Source organism: Molossus molossus, unplaced genomic scaffold, assembly GCF_014108415.1.
Source record: "Molossus molossus isolate mMolMol1 unplaced genomic scaffold, mMolMol1.p scaffold_m16_p_2, whole genome shotgun sequence".
NCBI classification, from domain to species: domain Eukaryota; kingdom Metazoa; phylum Chordata; class Mammalia; order Chiroptera; family Molossidae; genus Molossus; species Molossus molossus.
In genome coordinates, this window is record NW_023425355.1 from 8,996,382 (window position 1) to 9,023,551 (window position 27,170).

Sequence of the window (27,170 nt, forward strand, 5' to 3'; positions counted from 1 at the left end):
AATATGAATTAAATATACCTGGTCTAGTGTGTTATTTAAGGCTGCTGTTTCTTTGTTGATTTTCTGTCTGAAAGATCTATTCTGTTGTCATTGTGGTGTTAAAGTCCCCTACTGTGATTGTATTATTGTTGATCTCTCCCTTTATGTCCATCAAGAGTTGTTTTATACATTTAGTTGCCCCTATGTTGAGTGCATAAATGTGTACAAGGGTTGTATCCTTTTGTTGGCTTAATCATTTTATCATTATCCAATGTCTTTCTTTGTCTCTTATTATAAACCCTTATTATAAACCTTGTTTTAAAGTCTATTTTGTCTGATATAAGCATTGGTACCCAAGTTTTTTTTTGCATGAAATATGTTTTTTCATCCCTTTGCTTTTGGTCCAGATGTCTCTTGTTCTGAGATGGGTCTCATGTAGATAGCATATATATGTCTTCTTTTCTTATTTATTCAGCTATCCTTGTTCTTTTATTGGTGCATTTAATACATATACATTTCAAGTGATTATGGATACTTATATATTTATTTCCATTTTATTCTTCATAACTATGTTTTCTTTATTTCTTCTTAAATAAGTTCATTTAACATTATCTTGTAATACTTGTCTGGTGGTAATAAACTTTTTATTTATTAATTTTTGTCTGGGGAACTATTTCTTCTTCCATTTTATTTATTTATATATTTATTTGTTTATTTATTAAATATGCTCTTATTGATTTTTTTAGAGAGAGAGGAAGAGAGAAAGAGATAGAAACATCAATGTGAGAGAGAAACATCGATCGGCTGCCTCCTGCATGTCACCTGCTGGGGATTGAGCCCACAACCCAGGCATATGCCCTGACCAGGAATTGAACTGGTGACCTCTTAGTGCATGGGATGACACTGATTCACACTGTCTGGGCATCTTCTTTTATTTTAAATGATAGACTTGCTGGGTAGAGAAATCTTCTATGTAGATTTTTGCTTTTCATTGACTTTGAACATTTTCTGGCAATCTCTTTTGATCTGAAATGTTTCTGTTTAGAAACCAGATGACAGTCTTATGGTTCTACCTTGTAGGTAATTAATTGTCTTTTTCTTGCTGCTTTTAAGATTCTCTTTGTCTTTAACCTTTGCCATTTTAATTGTGATATGGGTCTCTTTGTGTTCATCTTGTTTGGGACTTTCTGCACTTCTTGGACTTGTGTATTTTTTTTTACTTACCAGGTTAGGAAAGTTTTCAATAATATTATTTCTTCAATAGGTCCTGATTCTTTTGCTATTTTTCTTTTCCTGCTTGTACCACTATGATGTGACCATTGTTATGCTTGCTGTTATCTTAGTTCCTTAAACTCTTCTCATTTTTAAAAAATTGTTTTTTCTTTTTGTTCTCTGATTGCGTGTTGTCTCTACTTTGTTTTCCAAATCACTGATTTTATCTTCTCTTTCATCTAACCTACTGTTGAATTGTTGTAGTGTATTCTTCATTTCAGATATTGTGTTCTTCATTTCAGAGTGGTTCTTTTCTTTTTTAATTTTTTAAATTGATTTTAGAGAAAGAGGAAAGGAGAGGAAGGGATAGAAGCATAAATGAAAGAGAACATTGATTGGCCACCTTCTGTATGCTCCCCACTGGGGATCTGGCCCACAACTTGGGCATGTGCCCTGACCGGGATTCAGCTGGCGACCTCCTGGTATATGGGTTGATACTCAACCACTGATGCACAACGGCCAGGTAAGACTGGTTCTTTTCTATGTCCTTTTCTTATGCTTACTAGCTCTTTGTTTAAGTTCTCTCTGAGTTTATCAATTCTTCCCCTAAATTCCTTGAGCAGTTTCATAACCTTTGTTTTGAACACTGTATCTGGTAGATGGCTTGCTTCCATTTCATTTAGTTTTTTTTTTCCTCTGAAGATTTTTCTTGTTCTTTTATTTAGAGTATGTTTCTATTCTCGTTTTGGCTGCCTTTCTTTATTCATTTTTTTTCTATGTAGTAGGTTGATTTGCTACATCTATCAGTCTTGGTATGGTGGCCTTAGTAGCAGGTTTCAGTGCTGTATTCTCCCAGGTCACCTGAGCTCAGTGCTTCCGCAATATCTCTTTTGTTCATTATGTAAGCCTGCCTATTGTAGTTGTATCTTGATTGGTATTGACTCCTCTGTGGATTGGGTTGACTCTTCAGGTGACTGACTATGGTGATTGAACCTGACCACAGTATAATAGCTGCAGTATGGGGGCTGACCCAACAAAGCAGAATTCACCCCAATAGGGTCTGGTGCTTGTCAACATCTCCCTTTGGGTGTGCTGCTTGTGGCGCATATTTGGTCATGCTCTGATATGGTCTGTAACCCTCCACCAGTTGTATTGGTTCTGAGGCCTCTTAGGAGGGATTCTGGTGCAGGTCAATATCAGGTACTGTCTGTGACTGGCTCTGGGCTACCTTTTTTGAGCCACAGAGCAATCCATATTTTGTTGGTGCCTCTGCTAGGTTTGGGTGTGAATGAGAGAAGCTAAGTTTCACAGCTAGGCTGATAAGCAAAGTCCCAAGCCACTCTTAGATCTGCCTCCACCTGCTGGCTGCCTGTTAGACTCTGTTACTGAAAGAGCCTCAGGCAGTTCATGGGGTGTGTGAGGTAGGTTCTCAGGGAGTCACCAGATAGAGGTGAGTGGTATTCACCTAACTGATACAAGTTCAAACCTGGTGCCATTGTTAGGTCTGAGACCACTCAGCCAAAGTCAAATATTACACCAAGGCAGCCTGCTACTTGCCAGGTGATTGTGGAACTTTGTGGTGTGATGAGATCTCATGGAGTCATCAGGGTGAGGCTAGCATAGTTCATCAGGTCCAAACATACCAAGATTTGGCATATAAGGGAGGGCTTTGCACAGGAATGGTGATTCCAGTCAGGCATGTGAGGGGAAAATGACCCTTGCCATATAGCCACACAACCCAGTCTCTCCCTTTGTCTTCCTGGCCCTCCTTAAGTGTCTGCCAAGAAAGCCTGCACCACTGGGCCAGGCTGGTGCCAGAGAACTGATTTTTCCGCAGGACATGAGCTTGACAGGCACTAACACTGGTATTTGAGAGGGTGGGACTAATTGATTTCCAGCGGGCAGCTAGTGTTGTTCAGGTGAGCAGTGGTGGTGTAAAATTTCCCCCACACCACATTCACACTACTCATTCTCTGACACCCTTGAGTCTGCCTGGACCTCCTCGATAGGCCTTCAAGAAAGTGTACACCACAGGCCCAGGCAGCTGACTCCTCTGCAGGGCATGAGCTAGGAGAAACGGAAATGAGGAGTTGTGAGGGTGGGGCTAGTGCATTCTTCCAGGCTGATTTAGTATCAAGGTGAGTGCTTGACTCAGGAAAGAACACATCTGTGGGTGTTGTGGGAGAAGGACTCAGCAGAGGAACCTTGGCTGCTGTCCCTTCAGCTCTAGCCCCAGAGCCACAAAACCCAGTCTCTCTTTGAAAGACTCCAGTCTGCTCTTAGTTCCCCTCCTTCTGCCAGAACCCAGGGTGAGCGGCCACAAATGAGATTTTGTGTGCAAGCCCTTTAAGAGGGCACCTGAGTATTTTTTAAATCCTCAATTGAGGATATTTTTATTGATTTGAGAGAGAGAGAAACATAAATGTGAAAGAAGAATATTGATTGGTTGCCTCTCATACATGCCCTGACTGAGGATGGAACTTGCAACCTAGGCATGTGCCCTAATCAAGAATCAAACCTGCAATATTTTTGGTGTATAGGACAATGCTCAACCAACTGAGCCACCCTTGGCTGGGAAGGGCACCTGAGATTTTAGCAGACTCCTGTTTATCCCTGGCAGGCAGAATCCTGCTGATTTTCACAGCCAAATATGATGTGGGCTCCTTGTTCTGGTTCTGGTGCTCTGGGCTGGGGAGCCTACCATGAGGTTGAGACCATACCATCTTCAGGGGAGACCTTCATAACTGAGATATCCCTCTGAATTCTTAGCTGCTCAATGTGGCAGCAGGACCAGCCTTTTTCATGTCTCTGCCTTTCCTATCAGTCTCAGTGTATCTTCTGTAAAACTTGGTTGTAAGACTTCTCTTCAGCTAATCTTCAGTTGGTTATTCAGGTTGATTTAGTTGTAATTCCAGTTTGGACCTGGGAAAAGGTGACTGTAACTTCCACCAACTCTGCCTCCATCCTGGATCCCCTCTACTTATAGTTATTAATGAAGATAAAATAAATAAAAAATGTAAACTACCTAGAATACTGTCTGGCACAGAGTAAATGCTCCATATATGTTAGGCGTTATGTTAATGTAGCATACATTTGTAATTCCCTTTTCACCTCAACTAAATTGCAAGTGCCTTAAATCAATGAAAACTGAAATTCAGTTCAAGCCTAAAATTTGTACTTCTTTTTAAAAAATTTTATTTATTTATTTTTTTAATTTTGATTAATTTATTTTTGTTGCAGACATTTCTTTTTCTTTTTTCCATTGACACCGTCCTCCCCATCCCCCCGACTCCGTCCCAGGCTTCGTTGTCCGGGTCCATTGGTTATGCATAAATGCATATAAGTTCTGTGGTTTATTTCTTCCCTCCCCTTACCACGCCCCCTTCTGAGGGTTGTCACTCTGTACCCCACTTCCACGTCTCTGGGTCTGCCCTGTACCTCAGACTGTTATGTTCATTATATTCCACAAATAAGTGAGATCCTGTGGTATTTGTCCTTCTCTGCTTGGCTTGTTTTGCTTAGGATAATACTTCCCAAGTCCCACCATGTCGTTTCAAAGGATAAGAGATCTTTCTTTCTTACAGCTGCATAGTACTCCATTGTGTATATGTATCACTGTTTTTTTTATCCATTTGTATACTGATGGACACAGGTAGTTTCCAGATCTTAGCCATTGTAAATAGTGCTGCTATAAACCTAGGGGTATATATATTCTTTTTGATAGGTGTTTCAAGTTTCTTAGGGTATATTCCTAGAAGTGGGAACACTGGGTCAAATGGCAGTTCAATTTTTAACTTTTTGAGGTAACACCACAGTGTTTTCCGCAGTGGCTGCACCAGTCTGCATTCCTACCAGCAGTGCACTAGAGTCTCCTTTTCTCCACACCCTCGCCAGCACTTGTTTGATGATTTGCTGATGGCGGTCATTCTGACAGGTGTGAGGTGATACCTCATTGTTGTTTTAATTTGAATCTCTCTGATGATTAGTGATGTTGAACATTTCTTCATCTGTTTCTTGGCCATTGTATGTCCTGTTTGGAGAGGTGTCTATTCAGCTCCTCTGTCCATTTTTTAATTGGGTTCTTTGCCTTTCTTTTGTAGAGTTGTATAAGTACTCTATATATTTTGGAAATTAACCCCTTATCTGATGTATCATTGGCAATGATGTTCTCCCATACAGTGGGTTGCCTTTCTATTTTGGTGGTTGTTTCTTTTGCTGTGCAGAAGCTTTTGAATTTGATGTAGTCCCATGTGTTCATTTTTTCCTTTGTTTCTGTTGCCTTAGGTGATGTATCAGTGAAAATTCTACTGCGTGTGATGTCCGAAATTTTGTTGCCTACATTTTCTTCTAGAGTTTTTATGGATTCACAGGTCACATTTAACTCTTTTATCTATTTTGAGTTTATTCTTGTGTATGGTGTAAGTTGATGGTCTAGTTTCATTTTTTTTTTTGCATGTAGCTGTCTAATTTTCCCATCACCATGTATTAAAGAGGCTGTCTATACTCCACTGTATGCTCTTGCCTCTTTTGTAAAATATTAATTGAGTATAATGTCTTGGGTCCATTTCTGGGTCCTCTATTCTGTTCCACTGATCCATATGCCTGTTCTTGTGCCAGTACCAGGCTGTTTTGATTACAGTGGCTTTGTGGTATAACCTGATATCTGGTATTGTGATCCCACCTACTTTGTCCTTCTTTTTCAAGATTGCTGTGGCTATTTGGGGTCTTTTTTGGTTCCATATGAACTTTTGAAGTATTTGTTCTAGTTCTGTGAAATATGTCGTTGGTACATTGATGGGGATCGCATTGAATCTATAGATTGCTTTGGGTAGTATGGACATTTTAATGATGTTAATTATTCCAATCCATGAACAAGGTATGTGCTTCCACTTTTTTATATCTTCCTCTATTCCTTTTTTCAATCTCCTGTAGTTTTCTGCAAATAGGTCTTTTACTTCTTCAGGTCAGTTTATTCCTAGGTATCTTAATTTTTTGGCCGTGATGGTAAATAGGATTGTTTTTTCAGTTTCTCTTTCTGTGACTACATCATTGTTGTATAAAAATGCCGTTGATTTCTTGATGATAATTTTGTATTCTGCTGCTTTGCCAAATTCATTTATTAAGTCTAGTAGATTTTTGATGAAGTCTTTTGGGTTTCTATGTATATCATGTCATCTGCAAATAATGACAGTTTCACTTCCTCCTTTCTAATTTTGATCTCTTTTATTTTTTCTTCATGTCTGATTGCTGTGCTAAGACTTCCAGAACTATGTTAAATAAGAGTGGTGAAAGTGGGCATCCCTGTTTTGTTTCTGTTCTTAAGGGAAATGCTTTTAATTTTTGCCCATTGAGTATGATGTTGGATGTAGGTCTTTCATCTATGGCCTTTATTATGTCGAGATATGATCCCTCTATTCCCACATTGCTGAGTGTTTTTATCAGAAATGGGTGATGGATTTTGTTGAATGCTTTTTCAGCATCTATTGATATGATCATGTGGTTTTTATTCTTCATTTTGTTTATGTGGTCTATCACATTTATTGATTTGCCAATATTATACCAGCCTTGCATCCCTGGGATGAAACCCACTTGGTCATGGTGAATAATTTTTTTGATGTATTGCTGGATTTGATTTGCTAGTATTTTGTTCAGGATTTTGGTGTCTATGTTCATCAGGGATATTGGCCTGCAGTTTTCTTTCTTTGTAGTGTCTTTTTCTGGTTTTGGAATTAGAATTATGCTGGCCTCATAAAACGAGTTTGGGAGTTTTCCTTCTTTTTGAATTGTTTGAAATAGTTTGAGGAGAATAGGTGTTAGTTCTTTTTTGAATGTTCAGTAAAACTCCCCCGTGAAGCCATCTGGGCCTGGGCTTTTCTTTGCTGGGAGAGTCTTGATTACCTCTTTAATTTCCTTAGTTGTTATTGGTCTGTTCAAGTTTTCTATCTCTTCCCAATCCAGTTTTGGGAGACTGAGTGTTTCTAGAAATTTGTTCATTTCACTTAGATTGTTGAATTTGTTGCCATATAATTGTTCATAGTAGTTGTTAACGATCTTTTGTATTTCTGTGGTGTCACTTTTTACTTCTCTTCTTTCATTTCTGATTTTGTGCATTTGGGTTCTCTCTCTTTGTTTCTTGGTGAGTCTAGCTAAGGGTCCATCAATCTTGTTTATCTTTTTGAAAAACCAGCTCTTTGTTTCATTGATCCTTTGAATTGTTTTTTGGTCTCCGTGTCATTTATTTGTGCTCTGATCTTTACCATTTCCTTCCTTCTACTTGCTCTGGGGTTTTCTTTTTGTTTGCTTTTTAATTCTTTAAGTTGTGAGGTAAGACAGTCAATTAGAAATTTTTTTTGCTTCTTGAGGTAGTCCTGTAGTGCCATGAACTTCCCTCTCAGAACTGCTTTTGCTGCATCCCATAGATTTTGTGTTCATTTTCATTACTTTGCAGGAAGTTTTTAATTTCTTTCTTGATCTCCTCGGTAACCCATTCATTGTTTAATAACATGCTATTTAGCCTCCATGTGTTAAAATGTCTTTGCTTGTTTTTGTTGCAGTTAATTTGTAGTTTGATGCCATTGTGATCTGAGAAGATGCTTGATATGATTTCAGTCTTCTTGATCTTGTAGAGATTTGGTTTGTGCCCTATCATGTGGTCTGTCTTGGAGAATGCCCCATATGCACTTGAGAAGAATGTGAATCCTGTAGTTTTGGGGTGTAATTCTCTGTAGATAAGTATTAAATCCATTTGGTCTAGTGCTTCATTTAGAGTCTCTGTTTCCTTGCTAATTTTTTGTCTAGAGGATCTATCCAGTGGTGTCAGTGGGGTATTGAAGTCCCCTGCTATGATTGTATTGCTGTCGATTTCTCCTTTGAAGTCCTCCAGAAGATTTTAAATATATTTTGGTGCTCCTATATTGGGTGCATATATGTTTATCAAGGTTATATCTTCCTGTTGGATAGATTCTTTCAATATTATGTAGTGGCCTTCTTTGTCTCTAGTTATGGTCTTCATTTTGAAATCTACTTTATCAGATAGGAGTATTGCTATCCCAGCTTTTTTTTGCTTTCCGTTTGCTTGGAAAATTTTTTTCCATCCCTTCACTTTCAACCTATGTGAGTCTTTTGTTGTGAAGTGGGTCTCTTGTAAACAACATATAGATGGGTCATGCTTTCTTATCCAATCAGCTACTCTGTGTCTTCTTACCAGAGCATTCAGTCCATTTACATTTAAGGTGATTATTGATATGTACTCATTATTACCGTTTTTGTTGAGTTTGGTTATATTTTTCTTCCTATATCTTCTACTAATTAGAGCAGTCCTTTTCACATTTCTTGCAGTGCTGGTTTGGTGCTAATATATTCCCTTAGCCTTTTTTTCTTGTCTGGGAAGCTCTTTATTTGACCTTCTATTTTGAATGACAGCCTTGCTGGATAGAGTAGTCTTGGATTCAGATCTTTTTTGTCATGACCTGGATTACTTCATGCCATTCCCTTCTGGCCTGTAGTGTTTCTGTTGAGAAATAAGCTGAGAGCCTTATGGGGTTTCCCTTGTAGGTAACCTGTTGCTTATCTCTTGCTGCTTTTAGGATTCTCTCTTTGTCTTTAAGTTCTGGCATTTTAATTACTATGTGTCTTGGTGTGGGCCTATTTGTGTACTTCTTACTTGGGGCTCTCTGTGCTTCTTGAACTTGAATGCCTTCTTCCTTCACCAAATTAGGGAAATTTTTCTGTCACTATTTCTTCAAATATAATATCTAAGCCTTGCCCATTTTCTTCTTCTTCAGGGACTTCTATGATGCGAATATTATTACATTTCCAGTTGTCCCACAGATCTCTTAAGCTGTCTTCCTGTTTTATAATTGTTTTTCCTTTTGGTTTTCTGATTGGTTGATTTTTTCTACCCTGTCTTCTAATTCACTGATCCAGTCCTCAGCTTCCTCTACTCTGATGTTTAGACCTTCTAATGTGCTCTTTATTTCTTTTTTATTTGTTTATTTATTATCCTCACTCGAGGACATTTTTTCATTTTTTGTTCAGGTAGAATGGGAGGGAGAGAGAGGAACAGAGAGAGAGAGAGAAACATCGACGTGAAAGGGACAGATCGAATGGCTGCTACTCGCACAACCAACCAGGGCTGGGGACAAACTGCACCCGAAGTATGTGCCCTTAGTGGGAACCGAACCCGGGTCTCTCTGGACCACAGGCCGACGCTCTAACCACTGAACCAAACTGACCAGGGCTGTTCTTTTTTTTTTTTTTTTAAATGAAAGCTGGTTTTAATATTTACATGAAAGATCAAAAATCCAAGAAAGGCCAAGTCACCTCTAAAAGACAAATTTGATGAATGTGTGTCATGAAATAGTAAGTTATTTTAATTATAAAGTTGTAGTAATTGTGTAACTGTGGTATAGTGTAAGACAAACATTAATGAATATATAGAATAGGAAATTAAAAAACACTCCCATTCAAGTATGGTAACTTGATTTATATTAGATCAGTGAGAGCAGATGGGCTCGTAAATTAACTGTGCTGGTATAATAGATTTCCCCCCCCCAAAAATAGAATTGAACAAGTATATTATGATATTAATAAATCTAACCCTAATGATCATATAATAAATGGAGAAGACAAATTTTCCAGATGCAGGAAAAGGCTACATGAGTAAATAGTTGATCACTTTAAGGAATGTGTTTTCAAGTTCAAGATCATCCCATGCCTCAGGCTACTGGTAAACACAGATAGAAATGAAAATAGAATGATAGCAACTCAGATCTGGAAAAACATAAAACTCCAAGGGAAAATGTTAACCCTAGTATTGGCACATGTTCTTTGAAAGGCTCAGTGAGCAATACTGTTCTCAGTGCAGCTCGGTTTTATGTATTGATAGGGAAGGTCTAGCTGCTCATTCGGAGCCACGATTTCCCTTTCCAGGTTGTCCAGATCTGTTTGAAATTGTCTTAAAATAGCCTTGGGCTCAAGGCCTGAGAAATATTCTTCTGTGTGATAACCCAGGGTTACCATGTTTGGCTGCCAGCCCACTTGCCTCATGAAAAGCATCTGAAGACAGCTCTGCTTGATATCAGGTAGTGAGCCCATCATTATGGCCATTGTCACGTCTTCCTTGTTGGTAGAAGGGGGCATCCTCATTGTGCATGGGGCATTAGGGACCCAGTAGAACCAGTCTAGCTGGCTCTGGTTGACTGCTGCATGCTGGCCAGTGCATCTGAAAATGCACATGGTAAGGAAATGACAGAGTTGAGCTCGAGACTGAAAGGAAACAGGGAAACCTCGGTCCTGGGCCTGGCACAGCCCCACCTCAGTGATCTCCCGACACCAGGCCTGCAGCTCAGGGTCCCCTCTCACGGCGTCATTGTCATGGTAGAAGAGGTGGATGATCCCTTCCATGTACTGGGCAATGATCTCCCAGAGCCCTAAAGCATCCTGGGCATAGAAGGCACTTGGGATTCCCAGAAAGCCCCGGTCAGCCAGATCTTCAGGAGCACAGAGGGAGTGGTAGGTCAGCTGAGCCATGGCCCGACGCATCAACTGCACGTGGCCCCCTCTGCCTATGCTCACAGCCTGATTAAATACTCCACTCTCTGAGTTGAATTGGTTCCGTGCAGGGCTGTTCTTTATTTCTGATATATTATTCTTGATTTCTTCTTGGTGGTTTTTAATTTCCGGTTGGTTGATTTTCAACATCTCTATGTCCTTACTCATGCTGTTGAGCTTCCTCAAGATCATGGCTCTTAATTCTAGCTCTGTTAACTTGCTTAACTGTATTTCATTTATCTCATCTTGGGTAGAGGTCTCTTGTTCTTTCATTTGGGATTTGTTTCTTTGTTTCACCATTTTGGCTATGTCAGTGGGTTTTGGAGCCAGCCAAATTTTTCCTGTGGGTGTTCGTGTTCTGCTGTTTGTGGCTCCCTCTCCTTGGTTTGGATGAGCATGGGAGGATCCACGTTAAACACCACTGTCAAGTCTTACTTTCCTGAGTAGTATTGCAAGTCCAGGAAAGGTTCAGTTATCCTCTAGCTTTTTGCATGTAGGCTATTGGTAGTGGTTACTTGAAGAGCCTTGGGTTCTTAGTTGAATGAAACTCCCTCAGGTGCTTAGAGTAGGGGATTTCCCAAGGGTGGGGAAGATACTGTTTCTTAATGAGCCTCAATTTGCATTTCAATGGCCCACCTGGGTGGGGTTGAATCTCCGTGGGAGGGGCTGCAGCCTCTCCCCAGAGCCCTGGAAAGGAGTAAGATGGCCACTGTCCTGTGTGGCCACAACTCAGCAAAAGCTCTGAGTGCTCTCCAAATTTGAGTGTCCCCACACAGTTCCAGTCCAGTCCAATCCTTCCTCTGCTAGAGCAAGGTGAGTGGCTGTGGGTATTTTAGCACTCTGTTCTGGCTCTCTGGTTTGTGGAGCGGGCTTGGGAGTTTAACACCCATGGCACTGCTCACAGTTAAGACCACTGCTGTCCGTGGGCTCCTAACCCCCTCTCACGCCTCCGCAATTCTACCAGGATTGATCCAGTGTCCTTTTCAGTGGTTATATGGTCCTCGCAAGCTGCTTTTCTGTTGTTTTTTTTCTGATGATTTGTCTTTATTTTAGTTGTAATTTCAGTTTGGTCCTGGGAGATGATCTGTGTAGCTTCCATTCACTCCACGCCCATTTTGGAATCTCTGAAACTTGTACTTCTAACTCAGCAAAATGAAAACAAAAATTCTCAAAGTAACAGGACCCACTCTCCTTAGCACAAAGTTTAGCTCCTGTTTTTGCTACTTGAACATTCACATCCCTAGCTTCATCTCCATTCTCTTCCCATGCAGCTTATTGAAGAATGTCTTCTAACCACTTTACCATCATTTGTATAAACATTTCCAGTGAGGGTCAATGGCTCTTTATGAACTGGTATACCTGGCTCAGCTGGCTCACTTCTAGGGTTGTGAGATTTAGCAAAAGCCAACAACTAAACCCAACATTTAAATTCAAATTACAGATAAATAGAAATAATTTTATAGTAAAATTATTTATCTGAAACTCAGATTTAGCTAGATACTGTCTATATTATCTGCCAATTTTATGGCTACTACTTAATGTAATGATTTTTTAGACGAAGTTTTGTTGGCTAAAGAACATGGGCTTTGTGATGCAAAGTAAGAGGGGATACTTGGGGCTGTGGACCCCCACCCACCTATACTGGGATTTTTTTCTCCATCCTGAAGGTAAATAATATCAAAGGGGTAAGCTGTTGTTCAGGCCTTAGTTACATTGATAAGTGCTGTTCAACTTTATATACCATTCACCTAGTTCTTTCCTCTTCACATAGAAATTTACAAAATATCCTAATTATAGAGGATTTGAGATATACATTGTATGAAGATATAAAGAAGCCCTGACCGGTTTGGCTCAGCAGTTTGAGCATTGGCCCGCAGACCAAAGAGTCATAGGTTTGATTCTGGTCAAGGGCATATACCTCGGTTGTGGTTCAGTCCCCAGCCCTGGTTGGTGTTGTGCAGGGGGCAACCAATTCATGTGTCTCTCTCACATCGATGTTTATTCCATCTGAAGATAAATGGAAAAATATCCTCGAGTGAGGAGTAAAAAAAAAGATGCAAAGAAGAAAATAAAAGCTACCCCCCAAAAAGAGAACAATTATTTACTTCAAAGAATGTTTATTTAATATTTTAGTAAGCGATATGTTTACATAATTGAGGGAATATATATACTCATATAAATATACGCAGTGGAAACTTTCCCTTTTCCCTCTGTCCTCCATCTGCTCAGTTCTAATTGTACCGCACAGGTATCACTTTTATTAGTTTTCTTGAGTATATATCAGAAGTTACTGATGCAAATACAAGCAAATATGAAGGTATACTTTTATTTACTAATTTTTTAGTTTTCAAAAGGTTACATACCATATACATTGTTCTTCACTCTGCTTTTTTAAACTCAATATTTCATGACAACATACTATATCAATACAGAGAATGCTTTTTCATCTTTATTTACAGCTGTAGGGTGTTTCCCTGCTTGGATGTACCATAATTTATTTAAGCAATACCCTATTGTTGCACACTTGGGTTGGGTCAAATCCTCCATGTTATTGTCCATGCTTTCTTGACTTCTACCTATCGTTGAAGCATTTTCATTCCATGTCCCATTTCTTTATAATATTACTCTCAACTAGGAAGCAAATGGTTTCAGGCTCTTAATTTCTGAAATAAATCTCAGGGTATATCTTGTGTTGTCTCCTGTGTATAGGTAGATGATCTCATAGATTATTTACCAAAGAAAGGCGTGCTCATTGTTAATTGGGGAGATATATAAGTGACATGGTAAAAAGATATTTCACTAACAATTTTGGCCCTTGGCAGAAAAATCGACAATGCCTAATTTTACAAAGCACAGTTGTTCTTATGTCCATTTTCTAGATGAGAAATGGCATCAGAGAACCTAGGTCTTCTTTTAATCCAGTGTTACTTTTCTGTCTGTGCCTGATTATGCCTTCCAATACCTTTCAGTATATCATTAGAGAGTCATTTCTGGTAAGAATGTAAAACATTTCTGGTCTTCTTAATCTCCCTATCAAATGACTTGTAGAAGAGAACACATCCTGTTATGATAAACTAATTATTAGTAAGGATTAATTAACAATTCAATGAGAGCAAACATCAATGGATGTGGGATCTATACCACAAGAGAGGTATCTGTGAATGCACTTTTTTATGTGTGTGTATGAGTGTGTACATGTATGCTATCAAGGGAAGAAGTTGGTAATATCACAGAAGCAACTAGAGAACCTAAATTGCAAAGGGCTTGGGAGAAGTGTGCAAAGACACATATCTATTGTCCTCACAGTTACGTTGGATGCTGATATTGCAACTGCTGTCTGTGTGTCTATGTATGACGTTGAATTGGAAACTGCTGTAATTTAGAATTATTTTGGAAATGCCCTTCCAGATCCTTGGTCTTAACAACCCTTTCTGACTTGTGTATCTGTCCAATAGCCCCAGCAACCTGATTGCTCTGATACTTTTGTTACTCCATCAGCTCTCAAGTATAACCTGACTTTAACTGGAGAGATGAAGTTCCTAGGAGTAGGAAGGAAAAAGTCTACCCTTTATGCATTTATCAGAATCCACCTATCCCACCTTGTGGTCCTATGTTTCCTCCCTTTCAGGCTTCTAGTGATTTCGGTTTCCCACCTGCACCCCTTCATGCAGGTCTTAGGCAAGGATCAGACCCTTTGGTGAGAGTGACCTTTTTGTAACTGACACCTTTATGCAACTGATTATTAGTTCTGTGGTTCCCTCTCTGGCAAATGGAAATAGTAGAGGGGTCTGCATTCTGAGGTTCTGTATCTGAAAAGAGACCATGCCTCAGCCAACGGGGAAGAAAAGATGTATACAGCAGGCTGAAGGACCCATCCATCCTCAAACCTGAAACAAAACAGCTTCTTTTTATTCATTTAAGTTTAATTTTGTTGCAAAGCTTTGTAAGAAATACACAGTCAGTCTCTCGCTTAAGATAAGCTTAAATGAGCTGAGGTCAGCTCTGGGTCTTGCAGAGCCTCTTTGATTCTGGGAAGGAAGAGGAAGAGGGTGGCGAAACAACAATCACCTTTTGTCATTATGGGCAGATTCTTCCTCCTTGGCTGAGGCTTTTGCTTTGACAAAGAAAAAACAAACCACAAAATTTTTAATATATTCTAAAGGAAGTTTCAATGAATCACAAGATATGGATTTTTGATATTCTCTCTCTCTCTCTCTCTCTCTCTCTCTCTCTCTCTCTCTCTCTCCTGGAACGGAAAACTATTATTTTCTGGCGATAACATGGGACTCTGTATTTAAATAATGATGCCAATTACCTTGAGAGTTGTCAGGAAGTTAATGTGAGTCTTGTTGAAAGAGAACTTCCAGGACCCTATTAAAGAATCTAAATATGTCTGTCAAACACATATTTATTTAATTTATTTTTTATAACCTGAGGATATTTTTTCATTTATATTCAGAGAGAGTGGAAGGGAGGGAGGGAGGGAGGGAGGGAGAGAGAGACACACACACACACACACATTGATGTGAGAGAGACATATCGACTGGTTGCCTCCCACATGACCCTGACCAGGGCTGGGGAACGAATTGAAACCAAGGTATGTGCCCTTGACTGGAAAAGAACCCGAGACTCTTTGGTCCACGGGCTCTAACTGCTGATCCAAACCAGCCAGGGCTCAAACATATATTTAAAAGAAACTTTCTCAAACCTCCTAAATTAAATGTAAAGTCAAGGGTTTCAATGTGGTTTAAGTAAAATTTAATTGCTCAGCTGGTGTTGCTCAGTGGTTGAGCATTGACCCATGCACCAAGAAGTCACTGGTTCAATTCCTTGTCAGGGCACATGCCCAGGTTGTGGGCCCACTCCCCAGTGCAGGGCATGTAGGAGGCAGCTGATTGATGTTCTCTCTCATTGATGTTTCTATCTCTCTCTCCCTCTCCTTTCCTCTCTTTCTAAAATCAATAAAGAAAAATTATTTAAAAAATAAAATTTACTCAACTTTAGTACATGTGGTACAAATCATGAAACAGGCCTGAACTTAAATCTCACCTTTCAAATAACCTTTGTAAAAGAGGCTATGGTAGGTGGAGAGATGCATTTCTTTATAGAGGCAACTGAAAACTTTGTACAAAAACATAAAATATATTAGGCCTCATGAGGTTTTTTGTTGTGAACAATTAGGAATAAATCACATTTTGCATCAACTAGGCATTAGGTTGATTATGGACAGAAAGTACAAATTAGGAATAGTGAAAAAGGAGAATAGTAAGAAAAACAGTTTAGTGGAAATCATTACTAGCAAAGGAATAAGATATACAGACCAAGGTACCCATCTCATTGCATCATTGGACTACTAGAAAGTGCAGGTGGGGTGGGGAGAGAATTCATGACTGATTAAATAATTGGCTCTAACGAGCTAAATTTAATGGGTCTGTGTCTACTGATATGAACCTCTAGTACAATGTGTCAGGAGGCTCTGCCTTTGGCCTTGTCCTAATTCAACATTTTAATTGCTGACTTATGTGAGGGCATAAATAATATGCTGTTCTTGACTATGTGCATGGGGATGTGGGGGGAGTTAGGGAAGAAACTAAGGGTAAGAGTCAGAGGTTCTTTATCCATTATCATTATTATTAATTAGTATTTTATCTCTAGGATAGTTAGGTCAGATAGTCTCTTTGCAACAAAACGTGTGTGTGTGTGTGTGTGTGTGTGTGTGTGTGTGTGTGATAAGCTTGTTTAAGCCTGGGTTATTTAACCAGATAATAATTGATCACCTAAACTAGAGAGTTGTGTAGTGTTAACATAAGTTATTAGAATTTTTCTTTATATTTCTGGCAAGGAATTGCCCATTGCTTAATGATTTGGGGAAAATATTTTACAGTGTTAGATGATAGCACTGTCTCTAACAAAAACAGTAAAATTCTATAAATTGGTATTTCTATTTAATTAATTCCTCAAGATGAGAGCTTATTATGTCTAAAACATTGTATTGAGAGCTATGGAAAAGCAAATGTTCTTTCCTCTACAACCTTTAAGCATGTTTGTAGAGAAGACCAAGGATTTACAAAAAAAAAATCCCCATGCTACATGGTTATGAGTAATAAAGGCCAAATGAGAGGCACCGAACATATAGCAGAAATCCTGGGGAGGTCAAGGGAGAGGGAGTGATGTTACGTGATGAGGGACAGTCAGACAAGTTCTTTTGGAGGAAGTGGGAACTTTATCTTAATTCCGGTCAAATTACTGAGGAACCCTGCTATATATAAAACCTTTCTCTTTGGAAGGCACCTAGGGCTTTGTGGAGCCTTGTAATACTTACACAAGATGATATAGGAGAATGAAAAAAGGAAAAGTCACAGCCTAGAACTATTTACAGGCCTGTCTACCAGGCCTACAGGGAAGTCTAAATTTAGTGTGTTGTTTTCAGTTTGTTCCCTTTCTATACAAATGGGAACCACCTCCTGTTCTGTGTTTCCAGCTGCTCTTTCTGCTAATCAGAGAATGAAGCTGAGAATACCCCTTGGCTCTGGGACAGAGAGAAAAGAGCAGGTGCCAGAGTTTGGGTATTGAAATAGACCAGGGGATCTGTTCACCAATCAATCATGCCCTAAAGGCAGATCCTCAAGGACAAACAAGTCAACTATGAGCCAACAACTGCCAACAGTCCCTTCCCCAGAAGTTTGAGGATAGTCCTAGCTAAGTATGGGCCTGCTATGCCCCAGGTTTTATATTGTCAGGCAGGGCAAACCCCTGCTGCCTGTCAAACTTTAACTTCAGCAAAAATTGTGTCTTCTGGAAAATGTTGATGAGTCCTGAAATAAATAGTAGTTAGTACATTTTAAGAAGCTAACTACTAAATATGTTCTAATCAGGGAAGTATTTCTGGAAGAATCATGGCTGTGGGTTCCCTAACATGTGATAGCACCCTATTTCACAGTTTCAGATTTTCAGGCTCTCCCATGCCACCCTAGGCTTGGCCCCTTACCCCCAAGTTCTTGCAATCTCATATTTAACTTCCTCCTTTGCCTTAGTGGAAATAGACTGGAACCAAGAGTCCATAAATATAGGCATGGGTTCTGGCTTCATCACATGTCTTCAGTTTTCCCATCTGCAAAATGAGTGCCTAGCTCATAGTGTGTAGTTGTTGTGATTGTGTGTGTGCTCTAGAAAAATACATGTGGCAGTTAGTGGGGCTGCACAGATATGAGGTGAAGATGTTATTTAAACTCTATTGTGGAGGCTGGGAACATTTGGGAACTGCTTTTACTTGAATAATCAGTTTGAAAAAAACTTGCTTCCAGATTAAAAGTCCTCACCTTCAGGTAAAGCTCTACTTTTGTTTAGTGTCTGTTGTTTGTGTTCTATCCCTCCCTGCCTGCTTCCTTGCCTCTGTCTTCCTCTCTCACTTCTTTTCATTCACACTTAGAGTGAAAAGAAAGGACAAAAAAGCTGTTGGCATGGACTCAAGGATGCATAAAGAACTTTCAGTTTTCATGGTATCATATCCTTAAGACTCTTACTCTACTTTGAACTTCAAATTTTAATTGATTTTAATTATATATGTATGTTTATTCATGTTAGCCTGCCTCCTTTCATAGAGGATTGGAGGCAGCCAAGTTTTAACTTGTTCAAAATCTTAGATGGTGTTCAAACCAATGAAGACTGCATTCCTTAAGTCTTCAAAAGGAAAACAAAAGTTGTGAAGTTACGCAGCAAATATCGAAGTATTTTTTCCAGATTACACAAAAAGGTATTAACAGTGATGATTCAGATATTTCCCGTGAAATACGCTGTGAGTAAATTCATTACAAAGCCATGTAGATTAAACAGTTTACCCACAGCTTCTAGCTAAAGATATCACAGAGAATAAGAGATACAAACAGAATTTGGTCCTGTTGTCATTCGGCTACACAGACCACTGTGGGAAAGTCTGTCGTTGGTGTCTCCACCATCATGTAAGTATAAGATCTGTTTGTTTTTTTTAAATGTCTGCATTTTTTAAAAGCATTGAGAACATTTGTAACTAATTCTTATAAGCATGTATACAGGATTAGTTGGGAATAAAAATATGTGACCAAATTGTCAACAGATGGGAACATGACTTTTACCTTACATTTTTGTACTCCAGTGTACTCATTGAACATTTAACTCTTGTTACTTACCATTGATAGTTAACAGATGTATGTGTGTGTGTTTGTGTTCTGACTGGACTCTAAACTGATTGAGGGCAGGATATCATGTCTCTATCCTGCATATCCCTATCGTTTGTTCTGTATTTACTGCTAATTAAAGGTTTTATTTTCCTTTTTGGAAACTCTAAACACTACAACCATTTCTGCTATCTCTGGCCAAGGTATAATTTAGAGTATATGTGGTACATTTTTGTTTGTTTGGATAATCTGACTTTAAAAAATATTAACTTGGCCTCATCATAAAATAATTATACACATTTCCCATTTTTTGGTAAGGACTCCCATGATTCAACTTGACAACTGTAAACAGCATAGATGCACATGATCAGATCTCAGGGTGCTTTTGATAAAAGTTAAACTTGCATATTTTTGCTTTGGTATGGTTGGGAGTCACTTATACATCTTTCTAAGATGACATGTGACTCAACATTTGCACGCATTCACTTACACAGGGGTCTTTGAAATGATATTCCTGGCCCAGATAAGGGGAGATCGCTGTCTAGAGAATTCTAAACAGGTTGTCTGACTCATTTTCCTGTTCTAATGCAGTTCCCTTTGAGTATTAGTTAAGGAATCCCCTTTCTGTTGTACAAAGGCATACAGTGTTATGACATTTTGTGCTAGGGAGAAGTTTGCTTCTGTTTTTATTTTATTATTATTTTTTGCTTGTTTGTTTTTTTGATGTAGAAAGAAGGAATCTGGTCATGTCTCAAAAATAAACATGGGACAGAAAGGGGAAAAAGAAATATAAGTATGGCTGATGGAAAGTATCTCAGACATGACTTGCCCAAGGTTGTCTTTTGTGATCCAACAACTCCTTTTGGACAAAATGAGAAGGGATATTTTTCTTGAGCATTTATTTACCTTTTTGTTATCTTTATTTTTTTAAAGCTTCTTGCCTTTCAGTATTTCATATTTACTCAGTGCCCTCATTTTTATTCGTCTTGTAAGCTCCTTATAGAAGGTCATATCTTTTCATCTGTCTATGGCCGTCACCTAAACATTACTTTGCACATAATGGGCACTTTATACATGCTTATTGATTTAGACTGTATTGAAATTCTCTTTTCTCCTCCTCAGTACACTTGGAAAGCATACAATCAGTTAAGGAATTCTTTCTTCAAGTTAGAACTTATGCTGTAACAGGGATCTTTACTGCTTTTACCCATATTAGGTGCTGATAAAATGTAGTGACTATTGCAGATTAGCCAGAGAGAGAGATTTTAGAAAATGGGAACATTTTGAGCCACTCTTCAATCAAATCACATGGGTTGTATAGAGAGCTACCAAAAACCTTCTGGAATACCATCAAATGGAATTTCAGGCACCATGATACTTAGAGAGCTTGGGGAGTTGCTTGAGTGACAAAAGAAAGAGAAATGTCTAGAGAGCATAAAATTATATTCTTTATCTGATGCTTGTTCTGCCTATCCATAGTGCTAACCTTGTTCTCAGGGAGCTTAAAAGAAGCAACCATAGAACTGGTATTTTTAAAATTTTTAAGTATTTCAATCAAGTGTAACCACTGCTGGAGGAAACCAAATTTATAGATATCTTGAATTTCCTTTTTATTCTCACACAATAAAAATGACTGACTACCCCCTGAAATCTCCTGGGCAAACAGAAGAGGGGAAGGTAAAGTGATATAGGAGATGTGCAACATGGAGGACTCCTGGGGGAAATATTTCCATGTCTATGTGGTGTGATGTGAGCAGTGGCACCAAAGGCTTCTATGACTGCAAATATTTTCTCAGATTGGCCAGAGTTCCTGAAATTCAGTAGCATTCGTTTTGTTGGCTATGTTAACACATTGCCTCTCAAGAAGGCTAGTGCTAAAATGCAGGATTAACCAGGGAAAAGAACACATGAACACATTACTATGCATTAAGTAATTAGATTAGCCATCTGTCTGCCTATGCCTTTACCAGAGATGTTTGAAAGTCATAAATGGAATTTCACTGCTGAAAACAGTGATATTCTTTGTCTGATGAAGGCCATAAATGGGAGTTCCAATGATTTTCAATCTGACTTAAACAATACTGACTTAAGAAGGCTGGAAATGGAGATGTCAAATAAAATACATTCATTGAGCTGCATTATAAGTTTGCTCCTAAATTGACTGTCTCTCTCACTAGTCTGTAAATTTAGTGAGAGCAGGAGCAAAGCCTGTTTGTCTTATACACTATCTTATCTGCATGTCCAAAACAGAGTAGGCCTTTGTGAAATATGAGTTAAATGAATGAATTATAGTGACTAGATACACAATTAAAAGTAGAAATCATTCAGAGTTAGCAGCTTTTGGGGGACATTACACCTTGGGCATGGATATAGATAAGGATGAGGATTTTATGGTGCTTACTAAAAAGATTGTGGAATTTTGGTGGTAGAAGTACTCTTTTGTAGTTACCAAATTTTCTTTTCTTTTCTTAGATTTTCCCCTGCTGTCTCAGTTACTGTTGGTCACTGAAATGATGTAAGTGTGTAAATTTACTTTGTAAATTTCCATAAAGTCTTCTCTAAAATATTTCAGGTGGGGTACTAATTTCTCAAAATGCATGTATGATGTACTTGATAAAAAGTAGTGAAAAGGAGTACTTCAGGGATAGTCCAGAATGTAAACACAGAAGGTACAGGGAGAGGTTGGCAGGCGCAGTGTTCAAATAATTGCTACTATGGGTCTACAGTACTTATCACCCTGAAATTATCTGTGTACTCATCTGTCTCCTCTGTGGGACTTTGGCCCCCTGGTTAGCCAGACAAGATTTCATTTATCTTTATATTTTTACTGCTTAGCACAGTTTTTCTGATTGCTACATAAAGATACTTGAAAAAAGTATGTTGAGTGAATGATTAAGGAACCTGAAGAGATGCTCTTTGACATTCATTCTTTCATCACATTTACTGAGTAAATATTGTGAGTTTTGCATTATGATTCTTCATATGTCTCTTAGCCATTTGTATGTCCTGTTTGGAGAGGTGTCTATTTAGTTCCTCTGACCATTTTTAAATTGGGTTCTTTGTCTTCCTTTTGTTGAGTTGTAGGAGCACTCTATATATTTTGGAAATTAACCCCTTATCTGATGTATCATTGGCAATTATGCTCTCCCATACAGTGCATCTACTGCGTATGATATCTGAAATTTTGTTTCTTACATTTTCTTCTAGGATTTTTATGGATTCACGAGACATATTTAAGTCTTTTATCTATTTTGAGTTTATTCTTGTATATGGTGTAAGTTGATGGTTTAGTTTCATTTTTTTGCATGTAGCTGTCCAATTTCCCCAACATCATTTATTAAAGAGGCTGTCTTTACTCCACTGTATGCTCTTGCCACCTTTGTCAAATATTAATTGAGCATAATGCCTTGGGTCCATTTTTGGGTTCTCTGTTCTGTTTCACTGGTCTATATGCCTGTTCTGGTGCCAGTACCAGGCTGTTTTGATTATAGTTGCTTTGTAATATAACCTGAAATCTGGTAATGTGATCCCTCCAACTTTGTTCTTTTTCAAGATTGTTGTGACTATTTGAGGTCTTTTTTGATTCCATATGAACTTTTGGAGTATTTGTTCTAGTTCTGTGAAGTATGCCATTGGTACATTGATGGGGATTGCATTGAATCTATACATTGCTTTGGGTAGTATGGACATTTTAATGATGTTAATTCTTCCAATCCATGAACAAGGTATGTGCTTCCACTTTTTTATATCTTCCTCTATTTCTTTTTTCTTTTTTTTATCCTCACCCGAGGACATTTTTCCATTTTTTGTTCAGGTAGAGTGGGAGGGAGAGAGAAGAACAGAGAGAGAGAGAGAGAAACATTGACGTGAAAGGAACACATTGAGTGGCTGCCACCCGCACAACGGACCAGGGCCGGGGACAAACTGCAACCAAGGTACATGCCCTTAGCGGGAACTGAACCCGGGTCTCTCAGGACCGCAGGCCGACGCTCTAACCACTGAGCCAAACTGGCCGGGGCTCTATTTCTTTTTCAATGACCTGTAGTTTACTGCGAATAGGTCCTTTATTTCTTTGGTTAAGTTTATTCCTAGGTATCTTAATTTTTTGCCACTATGGTAAATTGGATTGTTTTTTTAGTTTCTCTTTCTGTGACTTCATCATTGGTGTTTAAGAATGCCATTGATTTCTTGACATTAACTTTTTATCCTGCTACTTTGCCAAATTCATTTATTAAGTCTAGTAAATTTTCAATGGTGTCTTTGGGGTTTTCTATGTATAGTATCATGTCATCTGTGAATAATGACAGTTTCACTTTCTCCTTTCCAATTTGGATCCCTTTTATTTTTTCTTCCTGTCTGATTGCTGTGGCTAAGACTTTCAGTACTATGTTAAATAAGGGTGGCAAAAGTGGGCATCCTTGTCTTGTTCCTGTTCTTAAGGGAAATGCTTTTAATTTTTGCCCATTGAGTATGATGTTGGCTGTAGGTCTTTCATACATGGCCTTTATTATATCGAGATATGATCCCTCTTTTCCCAGATTGCTGAGCATTTCTATCAGAAATGGGTGCTGGATTTTGTTGAATGCTTTTTCAGCATCTATTTATATGATAATATGATTTTTATCTTTAATTTTGTTTATGTGGTGTATCACATTTATTGATTTGCAAACATTGTACCAGCCTTGCATCCCTGGGATGAATCCAACTTGGTTATGGTGAATAATTTTTGTGATGTATTGCTATATTCAGTTTGCTAGTATTTTGTTCAGGATTTTGGCATCTATGTTCATCAAGGATATTGACCTGTAATTTTCTTTCCTTCTAGTGTCTTTTTCTGCTTTTGGAATTAGAATTATGCTGACCTCATAAAATGAGTTTGGAAGTCTTCCTTCTTGAATTTTTTGAAATAGTTTGAGGAAAATGGGTGTTAGTTCTTCTTTGAATGTTCGGTAAAATTACCTCATGAAGCCGTCCGGGCCTGGACTTTTGTTTGCTGGGAGAGTCTTGATTACGTCTTCAATTTCCTTAGTTGTTATTGGTTTGTTCAAGTTTTCTATCTCTTCCCTGTTCAGTTTTGGGTGACTATGTGTTTCTAGAAATTTGTCCATTTTGCTTAGATTGTCTAATTTGTTGCTGTGTAATTGTTCATAATATTTGTTAACAATCCTTTGTATTTCGGTGGTATCAGTTATTATTTCTCCTCTTTCATTTCTGATTTTGTGTATTTGGGTTCTCTCTTTTTGTTTCTTGGTGAGTCTAGCTAAGGGTCTATCAATCTTGTTTATTATCTTTTCAAAGAACCAGCTCTTTGTTTTATTGATCCTTTGAATTGTTTTTTTTTTTTGGTCTCCATGTCATTTATTTGTGCTCTGATCTTTACTATTTCCTTTCTTCTACTTGCTCTGGGGTTTTCTTTTTGTTTGCTTTCTAATTCTTTAAGTTGTGAAGTTAGTCTATTAGAAATTTTTCTTGCTTCTTGAGGTAGACCTGTAGAACTACTTTCAGAACTGCTTTTGTTGCATCCCATAGATTTTGTGTTGTTGTGTGTTCATTTTCATTGGTTTCCAGGAAGTTTTTAAATTCTTTGTTGATCTCCATGGTAACCCATTCATTGTTTGATAACATGCTATTTAGCCTCCATGTTTTCAAATGTCTTTGCATGTTCTTGCTGCAATTGATTTCTAGTTGCATGCCATTGTGATCTGAGACGATTCTTAGTATGATTCCAATCTTCTTGAACTTGCAGAGACTTAGTTTGTGCCCTAGCATGTGGTCTATCTTTGAGAATGTCCCATGTGCACTTGAGAATAATATGAATTCTTCAGTTTTTGGGTATAATTCAATGTAGATATCTATTAAATCCATTTGGTCTAGTGCTTCATTTAGGGTCTGTGTTTCCTTGTAATTTTTTGTCTAGAGGATCGATCCAGTGATGTCAGTGGGGTATTGAAGTCCACTTTTATGATTGTATTGCTGTTGATTTCTCCTTTTAAGTCCTCCAGAAGATTTTTAATATATGTTGGTGCTCCTATATTGGGTGCATATATGTTTACCAAGGTTATATCTTCCTGTTGGATAGATCCTTTCGATATTATGTAGTGGCCTTCTTTGTCTCTAGTTATGGTCTTCATTTTGAAATCTACTTTATCAGATATGAGTATTGCTACCCCAGCTTATTTTTGCTTTCTATTTGCTTGAAAGATTTTTTTCCATCCCTTCACTTTCAACCTATATGTGTCTTTTGTTGTGAGGTGGGTCTCTTGTAAACAAAATATATGTGAGTCATGCTTTCTTATCCAGTCAGCTACTCTGTGTCTTTTTATTGGAGCATTCAAACCATTCACATCTAAGGTGACAATTGATATGTACTTATTTATTGCCATTTTTGTTCTGTGTGGTTCTATTTTTATTCCTATTTCATCTACTAATTACAGCAGTCCTTTTAGCATATCTTGCAGTGCTGGTTTAGTGTTAATATATTCCCTTAGCCTTTTTGTGTTTTTTTTTTTTTTTTTTTTTGTCTGGAAAGCTCTTTATTTGACCCTCTATTTTGAATGATAGCCTTGCTGGATAGTGTAGTCTTGGATTCAGATCCTTGTTTTTCATGACCTCGATTACTTCATGCCACTCCCTCTGGCCTGTAGTGTTTCTGTTGAGAAGTCAGCTGAGAGCCTTATGGGGTTTTCTTTGTAGATAACCTGTTGCTTATCTCTTGCTGCCTTTAGGATTCTCTCTTTGTCTTTAATTTTTGGCATTTTAATTACTATGTGCCTTGGTGTGGGCCTATTTGGGTTCTTTTTACTTGGGGCTCTCTGTGCTTCTTGAACTTTAATGCCTTCTTCCTTCACCAAGTTAGGAAAGTTTTCTGTCACGATTTCTTCACATATATTCTCTAACCCTTGCCTATTTTCTTCCCCTTTGGGACTCCTATGATGAGAATGTTATTATGTTTCCAGTTGTCCCACAGATCTCTTAATCTGTCTTCCTGTTTTTTAATTGTTTTTTCCTTTTGGTTTTCTGTTTGGTTGATTTATTCTACCCTGTCTTTTAATTCACTGATCCGGTCCTCAGCTTCCTCTACTCTATTGGTTAGTCCTTCCAATGTATTCTTAATTTCTGCTATGTCATTATTCATTTTCACTTGGTTGTTTTTCAATGTCTCTGTATCTTTACTCATGGTGCTGATGTCCTTACTCATGCTGTTTAGCTTCCTCTAGATCATGGCTCTGAACTCTACCTCTGTTTTTTTGCTTAGCTGCATTTCATTTATCTCATCTTTGATAGAATTCTGTTGTTCTTTCATTTGGGATTTGTTTTTTTGTTTCACCATTTTGGCTATGTCAGTGGGTTTTGGAGCCAGCCAAATTTTCCCTGTGGGTGTTGGTGTTCTGCTGTTTGTGGCTCCCTCTCCTTGGTTTGGATGAGCCTGGGTGGGCGCACGTTAAGCACCACTGTCAAGTCTTACTTTCCTGGGTATATTTGCAAGCTCAGGAAAGGTTCAGTTATCCTCTAGCTTTTTCCTGGAGGCTAGTAGTCTCAGTTACTCAGTGCCTTGGAATGTAGCCCTGGTGTTTTGCATAAGAGGATTTCCAGAGGGTGGAATAGATGCTGGTTGTTAATGAGCCTCAATTTGCATTTATTTGCCTCACCTGGGAAAGGCTGAATATCTTAGGTGTGGGGTGGGGGCCTCCTTTCCCCCACAGCTCAGGGAAGGAGCTCAAGAAGCACTAAAATTTAAATACATCACATGAGATTTGGAAACCAAGTCAATAAAGACCTTTTTGTATCGGAATTGATGTTTTCTTAAAGATGGTAAAATTACAAATTTCCTTTAACAGTGATAATAAAAATGAGTAGTAATGACTTGAAAGGTGAGGAGAAAAGAAAAACAGGAAGTTTGACTTTTTATTCTTTGAGTATTGACATCCCAGTTCATGACCCTACATTAAGAAAAAGGGTGTAAATGTAAGCTCCTGTTAACTCTTGGGTAAATGACCTGTTAGAACAGAAGTTAACAAAAAATTGTTACTGAAATAAGCCTGGATTCTAAGATTTCATCACTTTTTAGTCATATGTGACTCTGATTAAGTTAAGTAACCTCTCTAGTTTTCTAATTTGTAAAATGGAGATGGCAATAGTACCAATACTTCATAGAGCACTTTAAAATATTAAAAGAAATAATGAAAATAAAGTGTTGAACACAGTGCCTGGAACATATGAGTTGTTCAATAAATGATAATTTCTTTCCTGCTTCCCCATCCTCATTCAGTTTAG

General features: G+C 38.3%; 1 protein-coding gene across 1 annotated transcript in view; it reads left to right on the plus strand.

The window, feature by feature from the left end:
• The window catches only part of LPAR4 (lysophosphatidic acid receptor 4), a 194,222-nt gene that overhangs the window by 8,412 nt on the left and 158,640 nt on the right, over positions 1 to 27,170 (plus strand). Inside the window, exon 5 of the mRNA XM_036270743.1 lies at positions 21,369 to 21,411. The gene's annotated coding sequence lies outside the window, so the exon portion shown is untranslated. The remainder of the gene's footprint in view (positions 1 to 21,368; positions 21,412 to 27,170) is intronic.